At 44.6% G+C, this 18,224-nt stretch overlaps 1 long non-coding RNA gene across 2 annotated transcripts; it reads left to right on the top strand.

Annotated features, from left to right (window-relative positions):
• Positions 1–10,572: 10,572 nt before the first annotated feature.
• On the top strand, positions 10,573–12,339 carry LOC121720339. Of its 2 annotated transcripts, XR_006034522.1 has the most exons (4): positions 10,573–10,717; positions 10,823–11,071; positions 11,236–11,716; positions 11,895–12,339. It is a non-coding gene; the product is annotated as an uncharacterized LOC121720339 (long non-coding RNA). The 2 variants fall into 2 exon arrangements; XR_006034521.1 differs by having other exon boundaries at positions 10,823–11,716.
• Positions 12,340–18,224: the final 5,885 nt, after the last annotated feature.

Below are 18,224 nucleotides of genomic sequence, written 5' to 3'. Positions count from 1 at the left end.
AATATCTCCTCATATGTTACATTGCAGTCTTCGATTGTATTACTTAGTTATTTCATAGTTATAACTGTGTTGACACTATGGCCCAATTTCCACAAATTACCTTGTGCAAATGACGCAAACTTATGTCGCTAAGTACAGAAAATACATCACCTAACGGGAAGTGGGCATTCTCAAACATTATGCAAGCTCACACAAGCTTAACAGTAAATAAAACCAACGATAATAACGTTATTTCATCGATAACAAGTAGTAGGACTTTAGACTGTACATAAACTGTACACAATTCCAACTGGCCATTGGTCTAAAGTTGCTCGAACTGCTATGGTTGATTTGTTTAGAGCAGGGGTGTCAAACTCATTTCCGGGGCCAGGGGTCACATACGGTTCAGGGGCCACATACAGCCCATCTGATCTCAAGTGGGCCGGACCAGTGAAATAATTGCAAAATATCCTTTGACAACTCCAAATCTCCAGCTTTGTTTTTTCAGTAGGCTATGCTTTACCCTTCAGCCTACATTTGTAGCCTACATAATCACTGATCACAAGGGATATATTAGATTATTACACATTTATTCAGAGAGGCCAATGGAATTGAAATAAAATGCATTTCACTCATAAACAACTGGTTTATTTTTATACAGTTGAGTGGATACATTTTTACATCTGACCACCTGAACCAACTCACCACACTAAACTCAAGTGGGAGCTATGAAGAAAGTAAACATCCTGCCTTAAAAATATAAATGTGCAAATGTATGAAAAATAAAATTAATTTATCAAACAAAAGATAGCAGTGCATGAGCAATACGATCAACTGATACGATTAGGCTAGGTGCTGTGTAATATCCACCATAAAGGCCAGATCCCGCACCCATTCCGGGCATTTAAATGCCTCTAGTCTGCCTTTTTTCTCCAAGAACTGTCCAATTTCCTCTCGTATTTCAAAGAAACGCTTGAGTACGGCACCTCGGCTTAACCACCGTACTACAGCGTGGTATGGTAAGCCAGACAGAATGCCATTATCACTGAGAAACAGTCAAACTGACGGAGTCAGACCATGCGACCTGATTAAATTTATTTTGCACAACCACACTTATAACATGATCCAAGTTTAGTGTTTTACAACACAACACTTCCTGGTGCAAAATACAATGAAATCCCCAAACATCTTGTCCTTCGTTTGCAGGCTGCACTTTGTCTCTGAATTTTGTCGCAACGCCTGCTTTTCTCCCGACCATGTAGCCAAACTGACAGCACGCAGGACAAGTCAACTCCGAACTTTTTTTTTTTTTTTTTTTGGCTGCCCCTAGCGGCTGAATTGAGCATTTCGGTTATTTCTTTGAAAATTCATAACTTCTCACAGGAATGGGCTAGGGATTTACATCCTCAGAAATGTATTCTCTACAAGTCTGGGGCCGGATTAAACCATCTAGCGGGCCACATGTTTGACACCCCTGGTTTAGAGTCTACAATCACCACGTACTCCCGCCCCTCCTGTATTTTATGTAATTTATTCTGTATGGTCATTGTGAGAGACTCTTGGGGGGGGGGGGGGGGGGGCCTGCAGGGTGTATGAAGGAGTTCAGATAGGTATATAGTTTGTTGTAACATGTTTACTGATTTTTATTTATAATCGACCAGAGATGGATCCATTGATGCCCACGTTGTGCATTCTGGACACAAGTGATGGGCAACAATGCATTCTTAAGGCAACAAAGGAGGCCAAGGCATACAAACCGTCCACTACAGATGACCGTGAGCTGAGGGATGAGAAGGCGGCTTATAAGAAAGGTAGTACCTTGGCATTAGGGTCATAGATGTTTTTTCCACCGCAGTCAAGTCATGATAACCTACTGTTGTGCACTAGAGCTTCTGTGCTTGCGTGCTATCTATCAAAAGGCCTAACAATTTCTGTCTTCAGCTACAAAGAGATGCGTGTTGTTCACATCCACGCCAACTGAGGTGCAGTGTCTGGGGCAGCTGATCCTCACATTTGGCAAATACAACGGCAAAACTTTCAAATGGCTGGTGGAAAATGATGTCGGATACATTAAATAGTAAGCATGTTGCACTAAACAGAATCAAACTATTTTGATGTATATGTTTGTCATAAATTAATTATGCTTTCTTTGTCATATTTTAGTATCCTTGATCGCCACGTCAAAGACAGCCGCCAACCTGGGAGAAGAGCCACTAACGACGACGAGTGGGTAAAGGATTACCTTCTTAAATATGTGCAGCTGTTCTCTCCAGTCTCCTGCCATCTTGAAATGTACGTAGACAGGGCCATTTACGGGCAAGGCCGCTTCAGGTCTTTTACCTTTCAAGAAATGTGGCAGTGGTACAGTCTGCACAAGCGCCTGCAAGCTGACCCTCAAGCTGGGAGTGACCACGAGAGGGAGATGGCTCAGGAGGCTTACTGCTCTATCAGACAGTGACTTGTCATGAAGGAGGATGACATCACCACCAAGTCCCTGAAGCGCTTCAGGCAGTACATTCATAGCCCTTCCTGCAGCAACTGCCACCTCCAGCACTGCCACCTCCACCTCCGGCACACCACACGCAGCGACTGCCACCTCCAGCACTGCCACCTCCAGCAAACAGCGCTTTCCTGCGAGAAAGGTAGGTTAAGATGACTTTAGTAACAACCACTAAAGTTTGAATTGGGCATTACACAAAGCTGAAATTCACCTGTATTTTACAGACACCTCGACAGGACGTGGTCCCTCCCGGTTGAAGCACTTGCTACCTTTGAAAGACAAGGTATATTACAGCACAAACCCTGTATTAATGCAGTATCTGTATTAAATAAGGGAGCACCACTCTTCCTTCTCCTCCGCCCCGCCTACCTAAGTGTTCGTTCTCATTTCACAGGGGATGCAGAGGGCAGACAAAGAGGACTTGAAGAGGGTCAGCCAGGCACTCAGAAGCCCAGCACTAAGAAGCTACGCACTATCGCACCAGCAGCTGTAAGGTCATAACTTATACACCTGAGCACACCTGACTCTCCATTCTCTACCTACCTGGAAAGTGGCGCAAGCCACCACATAGCGCATCACCATAAAAGTTTACACTCACATAGTATACATTATCACATACACTTTTTTTTTTTTTTTTTAGGCTCCTGCATCTGCTCCGGCTCCTGCTGCTCCGCTGGCGCTACCTGAGGTAATGCATATAAGTTAATGCAAGAATACTGTTCAGTTATGAGTACTGGGTGGTTGTTAGATATGGTTTTGTCTTACATTTGAGGGCTGGCACAAAATGTGGGAGGCTGTTCCACATGGGCTGCCACAAGCTGATTTAAAGTGGCTGAAGGAGGACGGCGTAAAGGGGGCTGTTCCAGAGGGCAACATCGTACCAGGACAAACATGGGCGTACGAAGTGGAGGAAAGTCCTCAAGGATGACCGGATGTGGTTTCATCCCCCGGAATTCCCTGGAGTGGCGGGACAGACAGTCCCCTTGGCAGACTCCTTTTTTCACAGCAGTGTTTTTTTTTTTTTTTGGAGACCAGTAGGGGTGTGGCGGTACAGTCTTCGCTGTCCCAGGCCGGAGTGCCCAGCAAGTGGCAATAAGACTGCTTTTCTGTACCGTTGTGGTACTCCCACATGGTCAGACAGATCTGCAGCATGTCTGGCTGGTACTCCATGCTTACGGAGGCGCTGGCCTGCAATGCATGCAGGAAAGCTGCCAAGGAGTCGGAGGAGCATTCCATTGGCGTTTCCTGTCATGGGAGGCAGGCATCATGGATCAGCTCAGCCCAGCTCACAAGGCTATGTTCCCTGCTGTGCTAACATTACGGTGAGTGAGTCTGCATCATTTCACAGCTATTTGAATTGTAAATCATTGCAATACATGAAGATTCAAGGGCATTAAATGATTGTGCTCTTATTTCAAGGGTGGTGTGGACAAGCAGGTGATCCGCCTGACGAGGGCAACACCATGTCCAAGGTGTGGAGACAGGTGCTGGAGAGCCACTGCGAGGAATACCTGCAGAGGAAAGACCTCTACACCACCCTCCTCAGCCAGTACACCGCACCTGGAACAATCACAAGTAAGTCAGATTTTGTTTTTCTTTCAGTGTCAAGGTTGTGCAGGCGGACCCAAGTGCAAGACTCCTTCAGGCAGAACTTCAAAAAACACACTTTATTGACTGACAAACTTCTAACCGACAGAACTTACTGGGTAAACAGAGAGACAATCCGACAAGAAACAGAGAAACAGGAGGGTAGAAATACACATACCAATTAACAGAAAGACAGAGGACTGGACGAAACCAACGAGACAATAACAGGGAACAGGTGAGGAGGCAGAAATGGAGGGAAAACTAACAAGACAGGAAGCACAGACCAAATAAGGAGATGGGGCGGAGACAAAGACAGGTGACAGGCAGATAACACAAAGCACATAGACCTCTCCAGAATAAGTCTTGCCTCCTAACTTCCGTATCCATCCAACCTTCGGTCGTCAAATGGGAAATAACATGGCGTTTTGAAAGATCGTACCTGTCAAACTCTGTAGGTGACAAAGTAGAAAAAGCTGCTGGGCAGATTGGCCTACACACTTCTGCCATCTAGTTTCCACTGGATTTTTTGATTGTCGGTGCCGTTTAAAGGGACACCAGGCAAGCCTGATGCTTTTTCTCTACGAAACTCCCCCTCGCTCTTTTCCTTTTCTTTGCATCTTCCGTCAAGGATTTTCGCTGCTTCTTCGTCGGCTCTGCCATTATACACACGTTTGCAATAATCGCTAGCGTTTCATTAGCCTGTCTCTGTGCTGTGGATGCAGGATGTAAACTGATCCTGCTTCGGTCGGCGGGTACGATACACTGAACTTGCAAGCGGGATATTCTTCCTACAGGCAGTAGAGGCGGGCGAGAGAGTCTTCATTCGCCCTGTAATGAGTCATTTAACCATATACCGACTTACAAAGATGAGTAATTAACACAAAAACGTTGCCTGGTGTTCCTTTAAGTAGTATACTACTTAAACGGCACCGACAATTAAAAAATCCAGTGGAAACTAGATGGCAGAAGTGTGTAGGCCAATCTGCCCACCAGCTTTTTCTACTTCGCTACCTACAGATGTTTTACCGGTATGATATTTCGAAACGCCATGTTATTTCCCATAGACAATCGACGCCCGGAAGTTGGATGGATACGGAAGTTACGGAGGCGGGACTTATTCTGGAGAGGTCTATGGGGAACAGGCAAAAACAAACACAGGACAATGCACAAAATGGCCACCAGGGTGGCACAAATTCAACAGTCCAGGCCAGATCCTGACATTTAGTGTTGAGGCAAAGACTAAAATAGTGAGACAGTGAAACAGTGCAGATTGCAGACAAACACAACAGAAAGTCTTCATTGTAATAGAGTACATAAGCTCTAATGCTACTGCCAATTCTGAAAATGAGTTGATCCATCACTAATAAGGTCTGTATCTGTGTATATTTTCTCTGCTTTCAGGGAATTTGAGCATGTCCTTTCAGCTACCTCCACCAAGGGCAGAGCTGCCGTCTCCCAAACTGCTATGGAAGGCCTTCCTCATTGCGGAGATGGACAACATCGAGGACTACCGCACTCAAATAATGTCCACCTTTGGAAAAGTGCTCAAGTACGACTTTACCAAAAAGGTAAATTAATATTAATAACACCTCACTAAAACACAAAGGTCAACAGTGTACCAAAACATTTTTATCAATGTTAATCTGTTATCAGATCTGCAAGAAACTGTCTGGGGATGGGAAAGGCACGGCGGAATGGTGCACCGTGACCAATGAACATGGGCAGATCCTCATGTCGGTCTTGACGTGTGAGGAGTCCCTGGAGAAGCTGCGGCCAATGGCTGAAGGCCTCATGGACTGGTACACGAGAGCAGGAGAGGCGTCTCCTGAACTCATGTACGTGGACCGTGGCTGCTGTCGTGTCCATTGGGTCTCCTCTTTGGAGCAGCTGTTCAGCAATTACAGAGGCTGGTATGCTGGTATGCTGGCTAGACATTTTTCACTGGATACACCGATTTGCAGGAGACTCCACGCATTACCACTCCCTGACTGATGGCCAGCTGATCTGTGATGAGGATCACGGTGGGGACCCAGGAGACGTTTGTGCAAGTCCAGCGGCCCATCGATGTCTTGAAGGGAGCAGCAGGGATGGACGAGAACCAGGTACATCTGTTCAAGGACCCAGCAACGGTGAATCATGTCTGGCAGAACCAGCAGAAACACCTGGAGTGCCTCCAGGACCCACCAGGGAGGAATATGTACACCGTTACCAAGTACATCACGCGTAACGGTGTGCACCTTCCACGGTACACAGCAGTGCGAGGCAGCAACAGCCTCTAAGGCTTTCACTGCTTTCTGCCCAGCATGATCCCTGGACCCCACTGTGCTGCTGTCCCCTTCCAGGTGTATCTGCTGGCTGGGATCGCGCGCTGGAACAGCGATCGGGAGTCCGCGGCAGTCAAAGGCCAAAAGGGGAGGCAGCACTAGGTCTACGTGTCACTGCTGGTCCATCGGCTCAACCAGAGGTGCCAGGAGCTTTTTGGGACTGTGGAGGAGGTAAACTACAGGCTGCCTGTTCCCCCTGGTGATGAGCGTATTGGACTTGATCTGTTTGCCCAGTTGTCAGACTCAGTGCTCCTGACCATTACGCTCACACCAGAGAGATGCTGCGTGTCGATGAGGATGAAGAGGAGGATGAAGCTTCTGCCGACCAGCTAGTCGAGTCCCCGGAGGAGGACGATGTGGGCTACACCTCTGACGGTGAGAGCGACAGTTTGGCTCCACTCAGGAGAAATCTGTGCCTCACTGACCAGGTTGTGGCTGCAGAGCTAGATCCCTGTGTGGACGATTAGTGTGGCCCGAATCACCTCCCTGGGTACCAGAATGTTGAGGAGCTGAGCAACATACTTGTTGAGATTGCGCTGAAGGAGGGAAAGCTTGCTCTCAGTGACCCTACAAGGCAGAAGGTCATCAGTGCCTGGAGCAAACTTGACCTCCACGACCGTAACATCCAGCAGTTTGACAGTCTCTACTCAGCACGCTGGGGCAATGCGCTCTTCAGCCGCACAAATGGAGATCCAGCAGACTCTTCCATTGCCCACCTGCTGGACTCTAGGAAGAACCGCCTTATGTACTGCCTCATTAAACAGCTGTGGCTTCACCCAAACTGTGGAGCGAAGACTTGTGCGTCGCCGCAGAAACAAAAGGTCACCAGGCTGTACCAGCGTGTCCAGCAAAGGGTGACTGTTGATGACCCTGTACTCAGCAAGCTCGGGATTCCCATCCTGAAAATTAACACCAAAAGCGTTGCTGAGTTCATCAGGAGACAGGAGGCCTTGTCCACCAAAAATGTCACCGATCAAGGCCTATCCATCCTACGCCGTCAGCAGTCTCTTTCTGGCACCAGCAAACCCCCAGCACTGGAGCTCCCAGATGAACGGCCCCACACCAGCCGGCCTCAAGTGCAGTATGAGGTCACTCTGTCTCTGCAGGAACCAGGAGACTAAAACAGAGTCGCTCGTAGTTTGCCTCCACCCTCCACTCAGCCACCGCCACTTTCCTCCACTCTGCCAGCTCAGCCACAACCATTTTCCTCCATTCTTCCATAACCGTTTTTATCCACTCTGCCACACACCGTTGCTGCCGGACTCCAGCCGAAAGGTCACAAAAAGTACAAAAAAAAAACCTATTGTGAGAGCACAGTCATCCCCCTCAAAAGGACTTGAAGGGAAAACTTTTAACACATTTGAAGACTTTCAAGAGGCAGTGGACCTTGTTTTGGGCCCTTGAGTGACAAAGGGGATGGGTTGTAAATAGTTCTTTATTTTGTTCTATATTAATTTTGCTGTTCGATATTGCTGTTCATGTTCTACAGTTGTTGTGTTCCCCTGTGTTATTTATTAGCTACACTGTGGTGCTGTGTTCTAACTATATTCAAGCACAAACAGCTTGTATATAGTTTGGCTGTTCTGCGTTCATAATGTTCCATGACTGTCGTGTTATTTGCAGACTACACTGTGGTGCTGTGTATTGCCCTCCCATTTCAAGCACTTTATTGCATTATGTTATTTGTGGTTTGCTTAAACTTGGCACTTGTCGACAGGTTGAGCTGTACACAGGTCACCAATCCTCTTCCTCTCCTCCACAAACTTAGTACCTCCACACTTAGTCACGGACCCTCCGGGCCTCTGACAACTACCAGATTCTGGACCTTTGGAACAGAGACCCTTCTGTGCTGAAAAAAGCACATCTAAGCACTGAGGCCTTTGGCCCCTAACCCTGCTTTTTTGTAAGGTCAAAATGGGTATCTTGATACAAATCTAATTTATTTTATCCAAGAGTGAAAGATCAAAAATCACCGCACACTGATCACTGTAACTTAATATTTATTGTAGAACGAACAACGCATTTCGCCTAGCGCTTCATCAGGTTCGCTCTGTACCATCCCCCCTTCCTTTCCACAGGTGAATAAATCAGGTAATGTCACATGACCTTGTTGGGACAGGGCTCTACAGTGCGCCCATTTCACTCGCATATGCGACTAAATATTTCGGCGTGCGAACGTGAAAAAATATTTAGGCGCACTCGTGCGAGTGACTTTTCACAGCATTTTACACGTATATATTTTCTATAGAAACAGTTGCAAATACATCATGAGGAAAGTAGGACACTATATTACGGGGAGATCAGTTATTCAAATCTTATCTAGTCTGTAGTCTACTATCCTGAATGTAGTTGTTAATGTTACGGGTCGCAGGGAGTGAGAATCATAAAAAAAACTACATTGCCCACACACTAACTATTTCAAAACAGCACGAATTCATTTCTTTCTTAAAACATCCTCTGATATCATATCAACAAGTAAGCCTAGTTAACGTTAACGTTAGTAGGCTAGTCTAGCTTGGAGAACTTTGACAAAATGCAGAGCATAAGTGCCTTTTTTAAACCACCCAATGGACAGGAAAAAAACAAAAACACGAGCGAGGAAGAAAGTGTCAAAAAGAAGGCTAAAACGGATGAAAAAATCTACAAATTCAACCAGGATTGGCTAAAGGATTTCGAGTGGCTAGAGTACCAGGCATCGACGAAGCTAATGTTCTGCAAGCCCCACTGTCACTCGCAGGTTCCTCACTTTTTATCTCCGGTAATCCGAATCTGAAGAGGGATGCTGTGGTGAAACACTCGACATCCACTCGGCACTCTCGCTGCAGGGATGTATTCATCAACAAATCAAAGCCCAGCAATCCACGTACGGTTGAAGCCGCTGTTAGCAGGCAGGTAGCATTAAGTAACCAAGAAGCTATTCGTCAGCTAAAAATTAAATTCAACATCGCCTATCTAATTGCCAAAGAAGAAGTACCATTTACCAAATTCGGACCAATGATCGCACTTCACCACAAAAACGGAGTTGACATTAATCCTACATATGATAACAATGTGAGGTGTGCGGAAATGATTGGGCAAATAGCTGAAGACATAAAGGACGCTCTGGCTGACCAGATCCAAGCGAGCCGTTACCCGTCAGTCCTGACTGACGGTGACACTTGACATCTCAAACACCGAATGGGAGATTGTCTATGCGCGTTTCCTGGAGGATGGGAGACCCGTGACCCGCCTCATTGGTCAACAGAGTATAGAACACGCCCATGCACAAGGTAAGTGTTTTGCAGTTTTAATTCTACCCAATAATACTTGATATTTTGGAAAGTTAAGAAATCTATCTGAACAAATCAGTAGTAATAATAATAAAAAATATATTTAACATTTCCAATGGTCAAGATGCAATATAAATACATAAATAAATAAAAGGAAACCAGGGCTAAGGCATGTCTGCTTCTATAAGAAAGAGTAGGTCATGCATAATGAAAGCTTAAACACAATTGGAGAACATGAAGTTATTTAAGTTATATTTGATTTAATCATGCAATAATGTACTGTCTTTCTGTGTTGATGTTGTTTATTGCCTTTTGTGAAACTTAACTTTAATGTCATTTTAGGTATTCTGGATGGAACCAGTGCTGCTTTTGATGCACTTGGCACAGTTGACTGGAAAACCAAGTGTGTTGCATTTGGGGCAGATGGTGCAGCAGTTAACATGGGTGTCCATAGGGGAGTAATTGCCTTAGTCAAGAGGGATGTGGGAAACCATGTTATCCCTATCCACTGCATGCCACACAGGTCAGTATCCTCAATATCTTTAACAATTTAATATGGGCTCATGAGTGTATGTCTGACATTAGCACATTTGAGCTTTTTTGTTTTCAATGGCTAGGTTGGAGTTGGCCATTCTGAATTTACAGCGCAAGGATGCAATGGTCACAAAAGTATACGACCTTCTCCATCTTGTGTGGAAGACCTACCACTTCAGCCCTAAATCCAGGCGTGAGCTGAATACAATTGGGGAGGATTTAGGGCTGAAGTGGTAGGTCTTCCACACAAGATGGAGAAGGTCGTATACTTTTGTGACCATTGCATCCTTGCGCTGTAAATTCAGAATGGCCAACTCCAACTTGGAGTGGGGATCTGCACTCCTTCAAGTGTAAAAGGAACAAGGTGGATTCCCCATGTCCACAGAGCACTTAATGTGCTCCTTTGTGCTGGAAGAGGTGGGAATCTGGCAACTGACAGTGGTCAGTATGCCGCCATTCACCACCACATGGAACACCTTGCCTCATCTGCAGCCAATGCAGACATACAAGGTCGTGCTAAAAAGGTGAGTTTTGTAAAACTGTTCAGTACACACTGCTTTGAGGGTGACTTGATATGAATGAACATTTTAAAAATGTTTTTTTTCCCTTGAACTCCTGTCCTTTTTTAGATTAGGAAGGAAATGCATGAAGTTAACTTCTGTGCATTTAGCCATTTCCTGGCTGATGTTTTTCATGAGCTGGCCTCACTCAGCTGCATCCTTCAGAGGAATGATCTCATTCTACCTCAAGCAGTTTCAGAAATTAGGAAGACAGTCATGGTACTGCAGGCTATGCAGGGAACCCCTAAGAGAGGTGGCATGCTATGCCAGTTTTTGGCTTCTCTTCCAGGACCGCAAATGGAAGAAGTCACATTTCAGGTTTGTTAGGGGTACAGAGGATAGCATACATCTCAATACATTAGCGTAGCTGAGACTGCATTTTGCTAAACAGTGATTTACAACCATAAAGTTGTATTCTACAGCACCACAGTACACAAGCAATGTCTCTTACATTCTCTCTCTTCATTCTTTGCTCCTATCAGGGTGTGCCACTCTCTGGTGATGTGACGGGTAACTTAGGCAATCAGAAACTAAAAAAAAAACATGACTGCTGGGATTGCCATCACTGTGGAAGCCCTGAATACTCGCTTTGGTAGTCTGATCAATGCGGAAACCCAAGACTACTCTGTGGTAAATTGTTTCACAATTTTCAACCATGACACATGGCCTGAAAATAGTGATGAGCTCCTCAACTATGGATCTGACAAGGTGGAAGCCCTCGTGGAACACTTTAGTGATGTGCTTACTAGGCAAGTTGTGATCATATACGGTTTGAACAGTTTATCATTGTATGAGATAGATCAGTAACTTTATTCTCTCTTTAGCTTTGGATGCCAGCTTGAAGCTATACAAGAGGAATGGCAGAGTGTTAAGACACTCATAAGCCACACATTTCAGGACAAGTCCTACAGCAGCTTATGGCAAATGCTTTTGACTAAAGAGCCATATAAAACAGACTACAAGGTAATAATATACACAAAGTTCAACAACACCAAAAACACTTAAAAGTTCTATCAGCGATAGCGGGGATATGTCACTTCTGTTGATGTTCAAACAAAACAGAGAGCTAGCTCACTAAACAAAATTATTTGTTTAATCAATCAGTATAAATTCCTATTTAAATGACTTAATTGTTTTACAGAACCTCCTGCACCTAGTTGAGATCCTATTGATTCTGCCCATTTCTGCTGCGCAGTGTGAGCGCGGTTTCTCAGCACAAAAGCGCATCAAGAGCAAGAGCTCTTTAAGAAGTAGTTTGCATGTATCTACTACTGAGGACCTGATTCGGATCAGCACAGAGGGACCCTCCCTGGAACGTTTTGATCCTACAAAATGTGCTGAAAATTGGCTGTCTGCTGGAAAGAGGTCAAGGCGACCAGGCTACAAAGCTTGGCCAAGTGACTCAGACATGATCTTCATTTCAGATGAAATGTGAAACATGCATAGGGCCTACATACAATAATAAATATACAATGAAATCTACATGACGTTTTGTTTGACAGTTTTGGTCTGATGTTCTTAACCTTACAACAAGTATTGTAATGTGTTATTGTTAATAACAATAATAATAAACTTATACAACAAAACTGACTGTGCTCCCAAATATTTGTCTGTGCTCCTAATTATTTTTATTTAGGGGCACCAGTGCTCCTGGTTCAAAAAGTTAGTGTAGAGCCCTGTGGGAGATTAATTAGTTCATAATTTCATTAACAACATCAATATACTTCTTAAACAACACAGAATTAATAAGTTCACATACAACATCAGTAGTTAATAAATTCATAAAACACCTAAGAATTAGTTCATAGGTGACACCAGTAATTCATAAACACCTAATCATTTAGTACATAAGTTCATTAACAGCATCAATCAAATAACATCAGTAATTCAGTGATCAGTAATTCATCAATTTATAAAATCCACCTATCCACCTGTTCATAAATTCAACAGTTCATCATCATCAACAGTTCATCAGTTTATCAACACCTCTAACATTTAATTAATTCCACAACATCAAGATGTGCATAAGTCAGTACCTTATTAGTTTGAATATACAAAATTATTTTTACAAGCCAGTTATTCTGTTCACAAAAAACACTCAAGTCTTGTTTTTCATTAAGTCCATATGGTTCGACTGTATTCAATTTGTGAATCCAGTAAGCCTCCCTTTTAAGCAATGGTTTTATCAAATCACCACCTCTTACATTAGGTTCAACCCTCTCAATGCCAATGAATCTCAATGTAGTGGCTGAACCATGATTTCTGTCCTTGTAATGTCTAGCGATAGCGTAATCCATATTGTTGTTTCTAATAGAAGCTTTGTGTTCAGCAATTCTTAACTTCAAATTTATTTTTGTTTGGCCTATATACATCAAGCCACAAGGCATTTTAACATGTACACTACATGTGTAGAGAGACAATTGATAAACTGTTTGATGCCATACTTTTCACCTGAGTGTGGATGGGTGAATGTTTTGGTGTCAACAGTATTTGAGCAGTGTGCACACTGGCCACACCTATAATTAACATAAACTTGTTTAGTCAGCCAATTTGTAACTGGAGGTTCTTGGTACATAGAACTGACTACTAAATCTTTGATATTCTTGCCCCGTTTGAAGCAATGTCGTGGTTTAGTTGGTAAGTGGCTCAGACTCGGGTCGCATTCAAGGAGTTTCCAATGTTTGTTGATTATTCTTTTCACCTGTGTGGAATTTGTGGAGTATTCGGTTACAAAAGTTACTTTACTCTCTGATTTCTTAGGAGTAGGATTCAACAGTTCATTCCTATTTTTCTGGCCTGCCTTTTCAATTGCCTGATTAATCACTGCCTGGTTATATCCTCGTTCTATGAATTTTTGAGACATTTCCTTGGCTTTCAGCTGAAGGTTTGTGCACAGGGACACCTATGGACTTTGATTACTAATTTATTTTATATTTTATTTAACAACTGTTGTGTTTGACACATTTTGCTCTCTACACTTTGATCCTATTTGGTCCTATGTTTCGCACTTGTTGCACTCCCATTTCATGCACGTATTACAAGGGCCTGTGTGGGAGCAACGGCCTGGAGGGGTTAAACAAATCGTTGCCGCATATGATTCCAGGTAATCTAAGGGAGAAAATTACTTGTTTAACAGCAAAAAAAAAAGACAACACAATTTTATCACATTGTATCATTCTGATAATACCTGTTGTTGTGATGTTCAGGTCCCCTGTGCAGCCAGATCTACCTCATCAGCTCGGATGCCGTGTTTGGGGGCGGGGGCCGGCACCACCGAGTCTACTCTGCGCCGCTCATTGACCGCCTCAACTCCCGCTGCCAGCAGCTGTTTGGTGAGACGGTGGAGAGGAACTTCAAGGCCCCGGCCGACGTCGAGTCAGACGAGCTGCTCGGCTCGAATACCTTTTCAGCCAGAGCATGGGGGAGTCCTTCTCTCTGGAGGGCATCGTCCAGGACGGTCCTGGGCCGGAGGAGGAGGTCATTCAGACTGGGAAGGCCGACGCAGACGCCGTTGCCGACGAGGCATACCAGAGTGACGAGGAGCATCCTGCTGTCCCTGAGCCCTGCATCACGCTGACCAGCAATGAGACTGCATCGGTCAACCCTCCTGCCTTTGTGAGTAGAATACCTACTGATAGAAGAGAATACAGTGATAAATGTGACCGATGAAAAACAAGACATTGTATGCATAGGAACTTACCTACTGTGTGTGTGTGTGTGTGTATGTTTTACAGCAGTGTTTCCCAAACTTTTTTTCTGGGGACCCACTTTTTAAAAATGACAGACTATCGCGACCCAACTAACTAACTAGAACAAACTAGATCCTATAGGAAGCTGTTTCAGAAGCTGGGGGCATTCTGTGCTGCGCTGGTGGAGGTCGGCTTGACGCACCAGATGCTGCTCCTCAACACTGCGCAAAGGAACAGGATCCTCGATGCCTGGAATGCAGTGGAGGAGCATGACAAGTAGCCACAAAAGTACCACCAGCTGTACCTCACGCACTGGGGCAACACCTTGTACTGTCGTACAAAGAGGGATGACCTTGCTGACGCCGCCGTGGTCCAGAGGGTGAATATGACCAAAAGGTACGCGCCAGTACAACCGTCTTTTGTACGTGCTGGTCAAGCTGCTGTGGCTGCACCCCCCTCAAGGCCTCTCGCTCCAGCCCCGAGAAGGCCAGAATCCTCAAGGCCTACGAGAGGATCCAGCACCGGGTCTTGGTGGAGGACCCGATCTTGTGCAAGGCAGGCATCCCTCTCCCAAAAATAAACACTAAAACGGTCAGGGACTTCATCATCCAGCAGGAGAGGCTCATGAACCTGCACGCCACCAGGCAGACAGCTGTCATCTCAAAGACCACCGCGACCGCCGACAGCTTGATGGCTGTGTTCGGGGCAGAGGTCCAGAGTCTACTCGGTGCCGCTCATGGACCGCCTCAACACTCGCTGCCAGCTGCTTTTCAGGGAGGCTTTTGAAAAGAACTTCCGGCCCGCGGCTGACGTTCAATCCGACGAGCTGCTCGGGCTGGAACATCTGTTTCGGCAGAGCACGGGGGAGTCCGAGGCTTTCTCCCTCGACGGTCTTGTCAACGACAGCCCGACACTACAGGAGGAGGTGTACCAGCCTGGCGAGGAGGACCCCGGCGCCAAGGCAGACGAAGCTTACCAAAAAGAAGAGGACTTGGAGGAACACGTAGATGCTGCCCGCATCACACTGACCAACGAGACAGCCACCATCCATCCGCCAGCCTTTGTGAGTCTCCAACATACCCGTCTCCAAAATGCTTACCCGTCTCCAACATGCTGACATGCTGCTGAACCACAAAGACATTTTTATATACACATTTATAGACTATTTATATATAGACATTCATATTAGACATTTATTTTATAAAGAACATTGTATACATTTGAAGTGACTCTCTGTCTCTCTCTCTCTCCCTCTCGCTGTTTTGCAGGAGGACATCTGCAGTGCCAATTCCCTCCCTGGGTTTCAGGAGCTGGAGGCCTTCTGCGCTACACTGGTGCAGCTTGGGAACACTGACCGTAAGCGCTGGGCGGCGGTGTGCCGCAGCAACGCCATCCTCGACGCCTGGAGCATAACAAACAGCCGCAGCAGCACCACCAGCTGTACAGGACCCACTGGGGCAACACCCTCTACTGCAGGACCAAGAGGGATGACCTTGGTGACGCTGCCCTGATCCATTAGGTGAAGATGGCCAGGAGGTACGCGCCGGCCCAGCAAGACATCAGCCCACAGCACAACTGATTCATGTACGTGCTGGTCTTACAAATGCCCGTTGCTTTGGCACCTTTTGCTGAGTTGTGCAGTGTTCTCCTATTTCATGCACTTTTTGACTTGTTATCTGTGTTGTGGTCTTCTGGCCACGTGTAGTGCTACCTTTGGGATTCCTCAGAAGATTATGTCAGAAGCATTCTGCATGGTGTCATCAATAGCCCAGAAGTAGAGATACAATTTGATTTGTAAAACTGAAAGGCACTAACAGGACACCATCTTGTGTTACATCAGTGTGTGTGAGCAGCTGTGGGGCAGAGCGGTCAACCCTCAGACTGAGACTATTAACCGCAATATGTGTAACCTCATGGATATCAACCGCAATTTGATGATGGAGAAGCTCACGGCTTTGCAAAGGCAAATTGAACGATTCGTGTAGTCGTGTAAGTTATATCACCATCATTTCCCCAACTCCCGCCCCAACTTCCCCAACATTTCACTCTAATATGTCCAAAATCCAGAAAAATGAATAATTTTCAACCTAACTTCATCCATTGTTAAGGTTTCTGTACTTCAAATATATAACTGCATATTTCATGAGATAATGTCTCATTTACACACAGCACACATAGCCTTTCATAAAAGTGGCAAGCCCAACAATTATTGACTATTTTTGAAGTGTTAGGGGGAAATCTATGATGGATTTCTTGTTGCCCATTCACCTGGAAGATATTCCTCCAAACACAATGGCCAATTTTGATGTTTTTATTTTTTTAATTACATTCAACTTTATTGTCATTGTGCAGAGTACAAGTACAAAGACAACAAAATGCAGTTTGCGTATAGGCAGGTGGTGAGACAGGTCAAGAAATATGGTGCAGTGAGACTACTATACAATTGATTTTCAGAAGGTGGTTTAGAGTAGTATAAATTAAATATAAATATGTGCACTGTATTAGCAGTTACCTTATAAGAGCAGAATAAATATGGCTATGAATAACAATGTCAGTTGATATTATTTTAAATGTTGGTGACACTATATTAATAAGGAGAATAGCAATAATCAACAATAATGTGAATGCAATATCAATGGGCAACAATAAATGGAAATCAACAAATACTATAACATACAAACAATTACTCAGAACAGCCTAATTAAGTGCACGGTGAACAAATCTGTCTTTACACCCCTGTTGAAAGGTGCATGCAAAAACACAGAAAGCAGACAAGGATTCTGTTTTTATAACACATGTATTAAGCAATGAACATTTGAAGATGTATTGTTTTGTTCTTTTAACATCAATAGTAGTTGTGCAGAGGTTGTAACATAATGATAAATACATGCTGTCACATTATGAATACCCTGTCTTGTCTTGCACATCAGAAGCAGCAGTACTATACATCGTTCACCATAGGGACTAGGTATGAGGGAGACTGAGCTGCCAATCTCTCTTAACAAGTCCTGCATCATATCTACAAATATCAGTTCTGCGGATACGTCATCTAGTGTCTCAACATAAAAAGGGTCTGATTTAGCGTGGCAGAGTGCTGATTGACAATAACAATGGTTCCCTGCAGTGTTTGGTGGATTCCCATTGATGTTTGTGCGTTCTGTTTGACTACATTTTATGTGTGTGGCATCTCATCCCTCAGTTGTCTAACATGTTTGCTCACGGCTACTGAATAGTTCAAGCAGCATCTCTAACGTTTCATCTAAGCATGGACAACAAAGTGCTGCAATACGTTGGAAATAAACCAAAGCTAAAACTAAACATGGCATTACTGTAACTACAAACAAAATGGCAAAGCCAAATGCAGCGTCGGAGTTCTGTTATTATCATAGTGTTATTAGCATACTACACAGCAGATGATCTCTTCGGTAGCGAACGTCAAGCAATCAACAGCTGCGAGTTATGACCGGCATCGAAGTTATGTGGATTATTTGCAGTCAACGGCATGAGGAAAATAGATATTTGTGCGACAGTTCCTTAAGATTGAGGTTAGATGTACGAGTCTCATTTCTACTTTCCAAAGTTCATAACAAATCACTAACGTAACGTAACCGCGCGCCACTGTGTACCATTTATAAACGTCCGGCGAAGGAAAAAGGGAGCACGTTTGCACAGATGTTCCGTCTACAATGTAAGCCATAGTGTAAGCAACGAGGAGAACGTACTGATGCAAAATATAGTTTTACCAACTACTTAGAGCTTTGCAGGATCTTCACTTTTGGTAC

This window comes from Alosa sapidissima, chromosome 10 (genome assembly GCF_018492685.1).
Source record: "Alosa sapidissima isolate fAloSap1 chromosome 10, fAloSap1.pri, whole genome shotgun sequence".
In the NCBI taxonomy this organism is placed as follows: Eukaryota; Metazoa; Chordata; class Actinopteri; order Clupeiformes; family Clupeidae; genus Alosa; species Alosa sapidissima.
This window is presented reverse-complemented; position numbering and strand designations above follow the sequence as displayed.